A 13871-nucleotide genomic window follows, 5' to 3' on the forward strand; every position below is an offset into this window, starting at 1 on the left:
GTATTGATATTGGGTATCATATCAGATAAATTAAATACGGATGCAGGTATATTTTATAAACGTATGGATACGAACGAAAGGTATAGAAAAACTTGAATACGCTAGTGAAATGCATATAAATCACATAAATACATTAATCATATTAAACCAAAAGTTGAATTATCTACGAATAAGATATAAACATATTACAATAAACAATACCGAGACTCTAGAATTATCACACTTTCACTTTTATAATTAAAATTTTCAATTTTTATTAACTTTTGGGAATATTTATTAATTTAGTATTTTATTTAAATAACAACTACTTTTTAAATAATAAATATATTTTCAGCTTTAACATATAATGTTTTTATTTTACACATAATTGTAAAATAAAAAAATAAATCATTTAAGGTAGATAAAATAAATTATATTTAATTTTCAATTTTTATTAAATTTTTTTGGGAAATTTTATTTATTTAGTATTTTTATATAATAATTCTATTTTTTCAAATAATAACTATGTTTTCATTTTTAACATATAATTATGTGTAAAATAAAATATATAAATCATAGATGAAATATATTATTTTTATAAATTTTAGTTTTTATTAAATTTTTTGGAAAAATTAAATCTTAAATTATTTATTTCATTTTTCATAATACTATTATTTAACTTGTATTAAAGATGAAAAACAATCCAAAAGTACTCAATGTACAATTTTGTCAAACTAGACACGGATACACCTCCATATCGGTGTGTATCGAACCGTATCCACCATATCGGTGGATATATATCCAGTTGTAGTGTACATACCAATATGCATGACTCGTAAGATACACATTCAGTCGTGGTGTATCCTGTATTCATGTTCATGGAAACGAATACGATACACTCCATATCGGGAGTATCGTATCGATATCTTAATCCTTGATTCCGGGGCATTTGTAGGACACAGGGCATAGATGTGAATTTGAAGATGGTGTATAGTTTGAAAATGAAGGAATGAAGGTTTCTGAACACTTGAACATCTTCCATGACATAATTAGTCAACTTGAGAGCATGGTGTGAGGATGGAAAAGGAAGATAAGATGGTGACTTTGTTGTGTACTTTTCTAGATAGTTACAACAACTTGGTTACTACCTTAAGTTGTGCCAAAGTCAACATTTTTTGCTTGAATGATGTATGTAGTGCTTTGCTAGTCAATGAACTTGGAAAAAGGCATTTTGGAGAGTTCGGGGGATAATGCAAATGAAGCACTTATGGTAAGAGGTCGACAACTTGAGTGAAGTAACTCTACCAATAAGAATTTAAGAAGCAAGTCCGAGTACCGTTCAAAATCAAAGGATTGGCAAGAAAAGGATAGTTGTTGGCATTGTGGTAAGAAATGTAACTTTAAAATGGATTGTTGGAAGAGGATTAATTCAAATTCATACAAAGGAAGTAGTAGGGAAAAGAATGGAATTGAGTCAAAGAATGAAGCCAACCAAGTTGATGAATCAACATTCGGGATAATTGAAGATGAAGTGCTTATAGTTAATAATAATCCCACTTTCTATCAAAGTTGGATTCTTGACAATGGTGCTACTCATCACATGTGTCTATACTGTTTTTGGTTTTGCTTTTATCAACCTTGTGAAGGTGGTTCGTTTTGATGGGCAATAATACTACAATCAAGACAATGGGGATTGGAAACATATGATTGAGGATGTTTCATGGAAATATTAAAATTCTTGAAAATGTGAGGCATGTACCAAACTTGAAGAAAAGCTTGATTTCTGTATCGGAATTGGATTCAAGTGGCTACAAATTCAGCAGGCAAGGTGGAGTTCTCAAAATTTCTAAAGTGCTTTGATTGTGATGAATGGCATCCAATGTTAAAAATTTGTATAAGCTGCTTGAAAGCACAGTAGTATAAGAGAATAATGAGTTTAAAAAACAATTACGGAACCAAAGGCTTGGTCACACGAGTGAAACAAGTATGGAAGCTTTAATGAAGCAAAACTTCATTCCTAAATTACAAATTGGTGAAAAGGAATTTTGTGAACATTTGTTTATGGAAAGCATCATAGAAGAAGTTTCAAGGTCAGGACACATACTAGCAAAGATATTCTTGATTATATCCATTTCAATTTGTAGGGCCCATCACATACTATTTCTTATGGAGGTGCACCCTATTTTATCTCTTTCATTGATAATTATTCAAGAAAGGTTTGGGTCAAATTCTTGATAACGCCACCAATGAAGCTTTTTTATCATTTAAACAATTCAAAATTGAAGTTGAGAAGCAAATTGGGAAATACATTAAAGTTATTCGAATGGATAATGGTTTGGAGTAGAAAAAGAATGAATTCCTTAAATTTTGAAAGGATGAAGGAATTATCATGCATAATATTGTAGCATACACCCTTCAACAAAATGGTGTGGCAGAGCGCATGAACTGAACTTTGGTGGAGCGTGCAAGGTGTGCTGAATAATGCTGGTTTGGGAAAGAAATTCTGGGTAGAGGTTATTTCCACTACATGCTATCTCGTTAACCAGTCTTCTTTGGTGGCGTTAAATGAAAAGACACCTTCAAGAGGCATCGCACAATACTCCTTGTGATTATTTTAATTTAAAAATATTTGGTTGTGATGTTTATGCATTGATTCCTAGTTGTCAAAGGGATAAGTTGGATCCCAAATCTAAAAAAATATGTGTATTTGTTGGTTATGGAAAGAATGTTAAGGAATACCATTTATGGGATGCACAAGTTCCCAAAAAGTAGTATTATTGAAGATATGCATTTTGATGAATTTTGAGTACTTTTCAAGATTTTGGAGAGGAGAGAAAATGATGCTAGGAATGAGGTGGAGTATTTTGAATTTATGTCTAATGGAGTAATTTCAGAGAGGGGCACTCCATTTAAACCTTATGTGAATGGAAATGATGGTAAAACTGAAGAAAACATTGAGAATTTTTTAGGAAGCACCATTATTTTTACAAGACCGTCCAAGAAAAAAAAAGACATTTACTAGCACACCTAGAGATTGTGTAGATCCTTCCACCATGGAAGCGTTAAGAGAGGATGGTGAACCTACTTGTTTTGATGAAGCTATGGATGATAGTAATTCTTCAAGTTGGACTTAAACTATGAATGAAGAAAGCAATGCTCTTCACAAGAACCAAATGGGTCTTTCTCAAAAGGAAGGTATTGATTGCTACAAAATTAAATGGGTCCACAAAATCAAAAAGGGGTGTTGATGGAAAAGTTGAAAGGCATCAAGTAAGGTTAGTTGCTAAGGGTTTTTCTCAAAAGGAAGGTATTGATTTCTTTAAAATATTTGCACCAGTTGTGAAATTGGTTTCCGTTCAGCGTATTCTTGCACTTGTTGCTATGTTTGACTTGGAACTTGAGAAAATTGATGTGAAAATTGCATTATTGCATGGTGATCTTGAGAAAGTATACATGAAACAAGCTTTAAGGCAATGGTACAAGAAACTTGATTCCCTTATTCTTAGGATTGGGTATCGATGAAGTGAATTTGACCATTGCGTTTACTTAAAATTCTTTGATGACAACACTTTCTTGTTACTAGTCTTGTATGTTGATGACATGCATTCTACTTGTGGGTAGGGACAAAGTAAAAAATTAATGATTTCAAAGCACAATTGAGCAAGTCTTTTGAGATGAAAGACCTTGGTCTGGTGAAACATATTCCTGGAATTGAAATGTCAAGGGATAGAAGGCATGGTACTTTGTCTTATTCACAAAAGAGCTTTGTTGAGAAGGTGCTTAGAAAATTTAGCATAGAGAAGTGTAAGCCAGTAAGGACACCATGGGCAGGCCATTTTAAGTTGTCTTGTGAACAATGCCCAAAATTAGAAGAGGGGATGAAGAAAATGGATGGGAGTCCCTATGCTAGCCTTGTAGGGAGTTTGAGTTTGATGTTTGATATGGTATGCACTAGCCTTGTTGAGGTTTTTATTCGATTCATGGCTAATCCAGGTAAGGTGCATTGGGAAGCTGCTAAATGGGTTCTTCACTACTTGCAAGGTGCAAGTAATTATGTCACCACATATGGTAAGGATTTAGGTAAAATTCTTGGTTTTGTGGATGCAAGTGATGCAAATGATCTTGATAAAGGAAGGTATATAATAGGATGTGTTCCAAGTTGGGAATGGTCCAATTAGTTGGATGTCTAAATTACATCCAACAGTTGCATTATCTAGTATGGAAACAGAATATATGGCTCTAACAGAATCTTGCCAAGGAAGCAGTTTGGCTTCAAGGTTTTATGGGTGAGCTTGGTATTGACTCTAAACCTATGGAATTATCTTATGATAACAATAGTGTTATTTCTTGGAAAAAAATCCAGTTTATCACAAGAGAACAAAACATATTCCAATGACAATTATATCCGAAAACTTATTGAAGATAAAAATGTGTGTAGATACCCCATTTTTGCATTCTTCAATCTTTCAGCAGGACTTTGAGCTTCAAGCATGCTTTAGCCAACCTCTCAGCCAACCTGGTGGCATTTTTAGAATTTTATAAAAGTTAGGGTCTCAAGGATCCAAGACCATGGGTACGTAAAGCCCAAAAATCTGAATCCGATCACACCAAGATCACCCAAATTCAATACCATTTACCCCTTCATCTTAAGACTCAAAATCGAAATTGATTTTGATTGTCCAATTGGAGTCGTTTTAATCCTAAACTTCATCTCACATCAAATCAGAAATCTAAGACCTTAGGTACGTAGAGTCCAAAAATCTGAATCTGATGACACCAAGATCACCCAAATTTGACCTCATTTACCCCTTCATCTTAACACTCAAAACCGGAACCAATTTCAATTGTCCGATCAGAGTCATTATGATCTTGAACCTCATTAGACATCAAATATGAAATCTGAAGACACCAAGATCACCCAAATCCAACACCATTTCCCCCTTCATTTTAAGACTCGAAGTTGGAACCGATTTTGATCGTTCAATCGGGAGCATTTTGATCTTGAACCTCATTTTATATCAAATCAAAAATCCAAAACCATAGGTATGTAGAGCCCAAAAATCTAAATCCGACAACACCAAGATCACCCAAATATGACATTGTTTACCCCTTCATCTCAAGGCCCAAAGTTTGAACCAATTTCGGTTATCCATTCAAGATCATTTTTTATCCTGAATTATATCCGACACAAAATTTGAAATCCAACCTTATAGATGTATGGACCACAAAATTACAAGTCCAAAGATACCAAAATCGTCCAATTCTGATACCATTAACCCCTCCATCTTGAGACCTGAAGCTAGACTTGACCCGAACCCTCCGTTTGGAATCTTCTTTACTGTAACTTCAAACCTTGGGACCTATACGACCAAATCCTTCTCCCAGCCTCTAGAACCATCTTAAAATTTAAAATTTGACCAGCTAAGGAGCCTCTAATCAATCAAGCCAATCACCTAAATTTGTAATGTTCAATTTAGGTAAATTGGTGAAATTTTCCACTTATTGTTGTCTTGACATCCCTTCCCTAAACCAATCTTCCTCCAAAAAAGCTCTAAACCTCAAACATTGATCTCCCTAGTCTCCCAATCTCAACCCTTCATTCCCTTCTAGAATCCTCCCCAAAAATCTATAAATACCCCCCTTCCTCACACACAAGGGCATAATTCTAGCCTTTCTCTCTAACCTAAGGTAAACCCATGCAAACACTTTCACATAGCATTTAGCCACGTCCTAGACTCTCTTCCCATCTTCTCTCATGTCCCAAGAGTCCCTCATATCAATAATACAGTCCAAGAAACCCCTAGGTCGTGCTTACATCCATGGTGTGAACTTCGAAGCATCCTTGAGCCCAAGAAACGTTGCAAAAAATTACAATCATCCAGAATATTTACCAACAGCTGGGCTATAATTCAAACCCAAGAACAGCCAATGAATGATCAAGAGCACATCATATCCTATGGAGGTCTCCAAGTAGATATTATTGAAAATATTTACGTTGTCATAGGAGAATGCATCGTGGAGAACAAGGCAATTTTGACTAGTTAAAATCTTCCATAAGGTACACCCATTAGCATACCCAACAGCATGATTGCTATTCATGTTTTTTTTTTTTTTTCTTTCTTAATTTCTTGTTTTCCTTTTAAAGTAGTCTAGTAGGATTAGTCAACCTGATTGTCCAAAGGCGAATACTCCACCAATTTTTCTTTTGTTTCATTTTCAAATTTATTTATTTATTTAGTTTGAGTGTCCCCTTCTTTAGTCAATCTCATTGCTTAACTATCAAGCTCTTTATCTTACTTGCTAACACTCCATGTTTTTTTCTGTTTTTCTACCATTTGTGCATGTAGCCTATTTGAGCCTTAGTCAATTTAGAATTCTTAGTATATTTTACAGTGTTTTTTTAACACTCTCTTGCTGTATTTGAGCCTTGGTCAATTTGTTAGTGTTTTAGGATTTCACTTTGATCATACACCGTTAATTTGTTTCAGTTTATGTATATTTATTAGCCACTTTCATTTTCATCAGCTTAAATTAGGACACTACTTAGATTTTTTGCACAGAAAATCACTCGGCATCTCTCTCAAATTAAAATTGCACTTTAATTTCAATCATTTGGATTTAGTTTTCCTCTTGTCTAATGCATTAGAATGGTTAGGCTTACAAGGTTTAGATAATTGCATGTTTATAGTTGTTCTAATAGGAAGGCACCCAAAAAAAATAGGAAAAAGTTCATAATATACATTAGAATTGACAAATGCACCTTTCTCACTTCAGGTTGCAACATGTAACTTACTTCCCTTAGTCTTCATTTGCACATCTTATTTTCCCTTCGACTTTAACATAATCTAGTGGGCCCATTTATTCTCACCATTTGAAAATCCATTTCAAAGTCTTCAATTCTGTTTTTATCTCATATGCATAAAAAAGGCAGCATGTTTCCCACAAAGAAGATTGCTCAAGTTGCATATCACCATCCACCTAGGCATTCTTGGGATCTTTATTTCAGCAAGTGTTTTGTTTAATCTACTTAATTTCATACATCCATTTCTTGTCCTACCCCCCTTTTTCATGACATGCATAAATCTATCATTGCAACTTCAGTTTAAAGTAATCTATTTCATCATCTTTTTCTTTTAGAAAATTAAATCATTTCCTGTAAGTTCATAAGTTAGAATTTGTGTGTATTAGAACACCTCACTTAGGTTTGTCAATCCAATCTTCATTTCAAAATTAATAGATTATTTCTTTTTTTCTAATTTGTTAAGGAGCCATATCTTGCTTGTTTTACTCATTATTTAATCATTCTCTCTTTAGTGTTATCATCTCTTTGCTAGTTCATGTTCCTTTGCATAGTTATCAATTTGAATAGTTTGAATGGTTATTCCTCTTGATGCTAGTTTCAGTGTGTATTTATCATCCTATATTCAAAGCCCTAAAATTATTAAATATTCTTGGAAATTGGTGAAGTAGAGGCCGGTTTAACTAGGCGGGTTGGGGTGCCTAACACCTTCTCACACCATACCTTGGTCCCCGGACCCAAAGAATCTCTATTCTCATTGATTTACGAGTCACCAAGAAAACAAATTGATTTTCTTGTAAAATTCTCAGGTTTTCCTAAATTCCCATTTCCTAAAAATTTAGGTGGCAACTCCAATCCACTCCATTCCTTCGTCCCCCTCCCGGGTTGGGTAGCCACAATGTGCATTTGGTGAAATTTGACACAAAAAAAAGGATGGTTACAGTAGAAAAGTTGGAGTGGAATTTGACTTCTCTAGGTATGATGCCAAGGTGATTGTTTATAATTTTTTCATGCACATGAGTGGTGTTTTCTTTTTCTAGAAGGGGCAATTTTTGTAAGAACATTTTATACCTTAAATCATGGGACATGAGCTGTTTGGGAACAAGAACCAAGGAGGGGATATATCCTTTGTGGGGTTTACTTTTTTTTCTTTTGAGAGACAAAGAAAGAGTAGCAAGAAAGAATGAACGGCAAAAAGGTTCTTTGTGCTTACAAGACACTTGAGTGTCGTGTCTCTCTCTACAACGTTTTTTTTTTTTCACAAAGGGTGTGGATTCTACTATTTTTAGCTTTCTTCATAATGGTCTTCTAGGCTTGTGGTGACATTGTGGAGGTGAGGACACTCTTTGTTTAAGTTGCAAAAGGAGTTTGTACATGTGGTTTCACAGTAGTAGTAGAGAGGTGTTGTACACAATCTCTTGTATCCATAGTAAATCAATGGATTGTTGGTTTTACCCATGGATGTAGCCCTCATTGCATGAACCACGTAAATCATTTGTTCTCCTTGTGATTTCTTGTTCTTCTTACTTTCATTTATTTAAACTTCTGGTTTGCTTTTTGTGATGATGGATAGTTGTTGGTATTAGGTTATTTTCAGTGTTGTGAATGTTAACAACTTGTTCATGTCCTTGGGCATAACCTTCAACAATTATGTAGTAGGGTTTTCACACAGTTGCTTCTAATTTAAAAGATGTGCCCTACACAAAAAGCTTAGAAATTGTATTTAGTGAAAACCTATAAAGCCCAAATATGCTTTATCTCAGCTAAGAAACCCTTTCTAGTGAAATTAGTTTTAACAGTTTTACCCTAAAAAAAGTTTTTAATAGCTTTTTTGAAAGAGTTTAGAAGCCTTACTAAGCAAGGACCAAAATATTGGTACTGGATATCCATTTTGTATGGGTACGGATGAAAGATATGGAAACATTTAAATATGTAAGGGAAATATATACAAGTCACATAAATACATTAACAACACTAAATCTAAGGTTGAATTATCTATCAACAAAGTATGAACATGAACACTTTAATAGGTTATAAGAAGGAAATATTACAATCAACAAAATGGGAGGACTCTAGAACATCACACATATACACATAATACAATAACTGCCACTCTATTTCAAATTTTTATTAAAATTTTGAGAAATTTTATTTATTTATTATTTTTATATAAATAACAACTCTATTTTTTAAATAATAAATATGTTTTCATTTTTAACATATAATATAAATCATTTAAGGTAGATAAAATAAATTATTTTTTATAATTTTCAACTTAAAACTAAATCTTAAATTATTTATTTTGGTTTTTATAATTAATAATTCTATTTTAGTTTTTTATAGTTATAACTTTTAATTTTTATTAAAGATAAAAAACAATATACATTTTTATCAAAATAGGCACCAATGCAGTTTATATTGGTGTATATTGGACTGTATTCACAAATGCAGCACCACAAGGCTTGATACAAAGACATACTGTGTCAATACACATGACTAGTGGGATGCATACCCCATAGTGACATATCCCATATCCATGGTATTTAGATGCCCCGTAGGAATATCCTAAAAATACTTTAAAACTTGCTCCCTAGTAGATACTTAAGGATTTCAAGTAACAATGCCAATACCAAATAAAATACTTGTTGAATGTTTACTCAACATAAGTGCTAATCAAATTAGTTTCTTTGACATGAAATCCCATTACCTCCATAAACATTTAAGCCTCAAGTGGCAATTGTATCAAAGAGAACAATAAAGTAGTGTAGAAGCCTCTCGATAGAGGTGTGGGCACATTTAAAATCAGATTGGTCCCTGATCTATACTATCCATAAAAGTATGAATAGGTGCCCCTAGCTTCTAGAATTTTCATTGGAAAACAAATGCCCCCTCTCTAAAGTTTGAATTGGAAAACAAGCAAAGAAAAATTTGTTATTTTACATCTTCATTTAGTGTTTATTTGATAAAAAGACACAAAAATACTTCTTTTGTTCAATAATTGAAAAACAAGCTATAGCAAAAATATCATTTTACATTTTTCATTTAATGCTTATCTACTATTATTAAAAGTGTAAATAATGGTATGAAACTTTTGTTTGACTAAATTACCCCAATTTTTTAATTTGGTCCTTGCATAATTTAAGGATGAAAATGTAATTTGAAAAATCATTTTTGTCCTCATTTAAATCCCTCTCATTAAGTCTCATATTTGAAGTATTAACTCCCATTAACATTCATTGAATCCTATTCTTAACTAGAATACCCATATTTTTGAATTTGATCCCTCTCTAATTGTGAGGGCACAAAGTGTAATTTGAACTACTACATGTCTCCTCATTTAATTCCCTCACATTAAGTCTTATCTTAGGGCATTAACTCTCATTATTTTATTGAATCTTATATTTAAGATATTATTTTCATAAAATAAAAAACAAATAAATTCTGTCAATTAGATCTACATCCAATACTTTTGGTGATATAAATTACATGTTTTTTAAAGTTTACCCAAAAATGAAATCATTTTTCCATGATGCCATAATTAAATAAAAAACTTTTAAAACATAAATAAATTACAAATATAGATAATCTAGGCACACCTCTAATGTTTTATCTATATTAATCATATTAAAGAACAATAAGTGTGATAAATAATAACTACTCTTATTGATGTTGCAATTGAATATATATTTAAAACCAATCAAAAAATAAAAAATTATTTTTGTGGTGGCGTATCAACAATTCAACCTTTTGAGTCAAATGTGTCAACCATCATAATTAAATAAAAAAATGGAAAATATAAAAATACAGAAACATTATGTAATAATAAAAAATGTAAATAACAATTAAACACCTATCTAATATTTTATACTAATGATATTAAAGAAAGATAAGTGTGATAAATAATAGTTAATTTAATCTATGTATGAAACAATGCCTAGAAATAACCCTAAAAATGTATTTACAGGCGAAGTTCAATCTATTAATAGATCATTAATAGGTAATAAATTTTTACATCTAAGTTTCACAAAATCCAATGTTGGTCCTAACTACTTGGCGTTTTGGGAGGGATTAATAATTAATTGGATACATCCTAACCTTTGGCATTTTTCCACACAAAGTGACTCAAATCTGCATTCTCACACGTGCCAGTCCAAATTTGTACAATTAAACTATGGCATAATGCCTAAGTTCTTTTTGTCAGTAACTTCTTTGATTTCTCGAAAAAAAATCCAATCCGAACTCATCAGAAAGAACCAATTTTCTTACTTCCCTTCATGATTTTTCATGTCACTTGAAACTTTATAATGAAGTCAAAAGAGGAAAACCCAAGAATCCCTTTTTCGGAAAAAAGGGTTGTGATGTTTCTATAACCAAATCAAAACTTTTACAAAAATCCAACCTTAAATGATGGAATTGGTTTTCCACTTTCACACCTTTCTCTCATCTTCCTCAGTCCTCATTGCCAAACTTTTATCCTCTCTTTCTCTTTTACCTTCTTTTTTTCTCTACTCTCTCTCTCTCTCTCTCTCATTTGGCAAGGACAATAAAAGAATGGATCTCTCATATTTGATAAAGTTGTTTTGGTCTTAAGACTCAAACAAATCAATTCAAAATCCTTTTTTATTTGACTGAGAGAGAAATAGAGAAATGGAATTGATAGTTGAGACTTGAGAGAGCAAGAATGAAAGAGTTAGAGAGATAGAGAAGAAATGATGAAAATTTTTGGGAGAAGATTTCGTGTGTGTGTGTTTGTTTTTTTCAACTTCAAATAGCAATGCAATTCTGAAGAACAAGATAAAAAATAAAACAAAAAAGACCCCTAATGCCTTGAAGGCACATTTAAAAGAGAGAAGTGCCCTTTCCTTCCTTGTCTCCACCAATATCAAAGTGCTTGCACCACTTGATTTGGTGTTGTAAGACAATTTATAGGCTTGGCATTGCAGCCTTAGTACGATCTTCTTTGTGTTTTTTGCGATCTTGTGGAAGATAGGTTTGGTTTGTCCACCATAACCTGACTATTTGCAATCATAACGATGATTCCCTTGAGCAGATAAGCTATCTTTCCCCTTTTTGTATTGGGTCACCTTGTGAACAATGGCTTCATGCACTCTTTGCTCTTGTAGTATGTTATCTTAGTCTTTGGAACATTCACCATGTCTCTAAGACTTGAGAGAGGATTAATGTTCAGAGAACCGGACTGGTCATAGAACCAAGGAGGGAGAGGTTCGAGGGTCAAAAGTTCAACCTTGTAGCCAATGTGGATGGATGGAAAATTCCTTAATTTTTAAAGCAAATGGCCAAGCTTCAAGTCTCTTAATTTACATTTTCTTTAAAATATGTATATAATAAAGTAATATATACAATAAAGAGTCATTAAATAGCGAAGTAAAGAGGAGGATTAGTAGTAATTAAGCAATATATGAAAATAAGAGTTTATGGATTCAAGTCTTGTTACATTCATTTTACAATTTTGATTACTTAGTGGCCCATGCGGTTTCGCGAAACCAATACTGATTCATCATTTTTCTAGTTAAACTGGACAGTCAACCAGTTTTCATCAGTCTTTTAGAAATTATGATTCTTGGGATGTGATCGAACCAACCAATGCCCAAGTATCATAGGGCTAGTCATAGAGGCCCCGTGCAACGCTCAATTGTGTCAATAAAGCCTTTACACGGTCTTGGCATCACTCAACTATGTATCTCCCCTCAAAGAGTAACTTAAGCTTTTGAAGGAGTGAGAGAAGGAAACATCAAAGGTGTTGAAAATTAATACTAATAATTATAATAATGCCATTGGAATTCCCCCCATACAAAATACATGCATAGCCCCACCAAAAACACACACGATGACACTCTAATGGCATGTTGCGAGTGTAGTGGATGGCACTCGATGGTGCAGCAAAGAGTTCACTTGTGATAGTCTCCCCCACTCAATTTGGTCTTTGATGAGAATGAAAATTATTATATCTTTATCCCTTAATATTCAGTCTTTTATACTTATTTAGTGTCTAATTGGACTCACTATTCTTATATTTCGATTTAGGGCACGAAAGGAGGCGTTTGGTGAAAAATAAGGCTAATCGGGTAATTTTGCACAATTTCTGCGCCGCGTGTTAATTTGGGCATAACTCTCTCATCCGGACTCTGATTGAAATGATTCAAGATGCATTGTAAAAATAAAGAAAAGCTCTACAACTTTCATGTTTTGAATTTTAATAGATTCGGACTGAATCGATGTCAAAATCGGGCCCGAAGTCTCTGCAAATTCGTAGAGAAGCCCAATTCGTAGAGAGCCCCCAAATTGCAGCAAAGCTCAATTCGTAGAGAAGCCCCAATTCGCTAGAGAAGACCAGCCCAATTCAGCATGCAGTAGTAGGGCCCACTCATCATTCCTAATAGAATTCGGCTAAGAGTCTTAATCATATATGATTTTTATTGTAATCTTAAAGAAAGAAAAGAGTTAGAGTCCAACTTAATTAAGAGTTTCTATTTAGAGATAAGGATAAGATTAGATCTGAATTAGGAAATAGGACTTTCTATTTTTGAGAAAGAGAACTCCTAAGAGGAGTTGAAAACTGCTCCCTCCTAAAGCTATATAAAGGGGGGCGGACTAGCACCCAAGGATCATCGAATCTTGTAAACAAGAATTCAGCAAGAAGGGAGAAAAGAAATAGAATACGCCCCCCTCATCTGGAAGTTGCGATTTCTACATGAAGTGTGTGTAAGCTTTTGATTTCTGGTTGAAAGGTTAGGGAAGCTTTGATTCTTAAACATTGTGAGATCTAATTGATTTTTATTTCAGTTCATTGTTTATGGGTATTCATATGCTTTCTTCAATTTCCTGTGAGGATTATTTTTATTGATTAAGCAAGAATGATCCCTTGCTCATTCAATGGGAATAATCTATGGCCAATTGAACCGCCAATTTCATATATGATTGGTAGGTTTAATCATGGTGGCAACTAACATAAATTGATTATGGACAAGTTTTTTATTTATGTTAGGAGGATATATAATCTGATTTAAACAATCCAAGCTTGTGAGATCACTGACCAGAATTGGGTCTCTCCCCTCTTAATGCTATTAATAGA

General features: G+C 33.2%; 1 pseudogene; it reads right to left on the reverse strand.

The window, feature by feature from the left end:
* Positions 1–10608: 10608 nt before the first annotated feature.
* Positions 10609–12529, reverse strand: LOC148804253 (large ribosomal subunit protein eL42 pseudogene; annotated as a pseudogene).
* Between the last annotated feature and the right edge of the window lie 1342 nt (positions 12530–13871).

Source organism: Nelumbo nucifera, chromosome 1, assembly GCF_055504915.1.
Source record: "Nelumbo nucifera cultivar China Antique chromosome 1, China Antique-T2T, whole genome shotgun sequence".
NCBI classification, from domain to species: Eukaryota; Viridiplantae; Streptophyta; class Magnoliopsida; order Proteales; family Nelumbonaceae; genus Nelumbo; species Nelumbo nucifera.